The sequence below is a fragment of the Bos javanicus genome, chromosome 1 (assembly GCF_032452875.1).
Source record: "Bos javanicus breed banteng chromosome 1, ARS-OSU_banteng_1.0, whole genome shotgun sequence".
In the NCBI taxonomy this organism is placed as follows: domain Eukaryota; kingdom Metazoa; phylum Chordata; class Mammalia; order Artiodactyla; family Bovidae; genus Bos; species Bos javanicus.
The window spans coordinates 153,681,606-153,682,430 of NC_083868.1; the positions used below are offsets into that span (position 1 = coordinate 153,681,606).

Here is an 825-nt window from a genome sequence, read left to right on the forward strand (position 1 = left end):
CACCATATACAAAAATTAACTCAAAATAGAGACTTAAATGTAAAGCCACAGCTATACAACTTTCAGAAGAAAAGTGAAAGTGAAAGTGAAGTCACTCAGTCGTGTCCCTGTGTGACCCCATGGACTGTAGCCCACCACGCCCCTCCATCTGTGGGATTTTCCAGGCAAGAGTACTGGAGTGGGCTGCCATTTCCTTCTCCAGAGGATCTTCCCAACCCAGGGATCGAACCTGGCTCTCCTGCATTGTAGGCAGACGCTTTACCATCTGAGCCACCAGGGAAGTCAGGGGGTAAATCTTCTTGATCTTGGATTTTCCATTGGATTCTTAGATATGACACCAAAAACACAATCAACAAAAGAAAAAAAAGATACATCAATTGTACCTTATTAAAATTTAAAGCTTTTGGACTTTATTGCAAACTGAATATTTGGTAAGAGACTTAAGATCTAGAATATGTAAAAGACTCTTACAACTGAAGAAGAAGACAAATAACCCAGTGAAAAGATGAGCAAAGGCTCTGAATAGGCGTTTCTCCAAAAAATAGGTACACGTGGACAATAAGCACCTGAAAAGAGGCTCAGCGCTCTTAGCCGTCAGAGAAGCACAAATCTTTCGTTTTCCAAATCTTTGGTTTTCCACAAAGATATCCCACTTCGTACCCATCAGAATAGCTATCATCAAAAAGTCAGATAATAGTGTGCCGGCCAGGGCTCTTGGCTTCCTTAATCAATAGAAATTATTAATAGTAAGAGATCAGACAAGAAATTCAGGCAAGGCTTTGTTGGGGCCCCTGCTGCAGCAGGAGCGAGTAAGAGCAAGTAGCA

General features: G+C 41.7%; 1 non-coding gene across 1 annotated transcript; it reads right to left on the reverse strand.

The window, feature by feature from the left end:
- Window positions 1–208: 208 nt before the first annotated feature.
- Window positions 209–280, reverse strand: TRNAC-ACA (transfer RNA cysteine (anticodon ACA)). The gene has a single exon. It is a non-coding gene; the product is annotated as a tRNA-Cys (tRNA).
- Window positions 281–825: the final 545 nt, after the last annotated feature.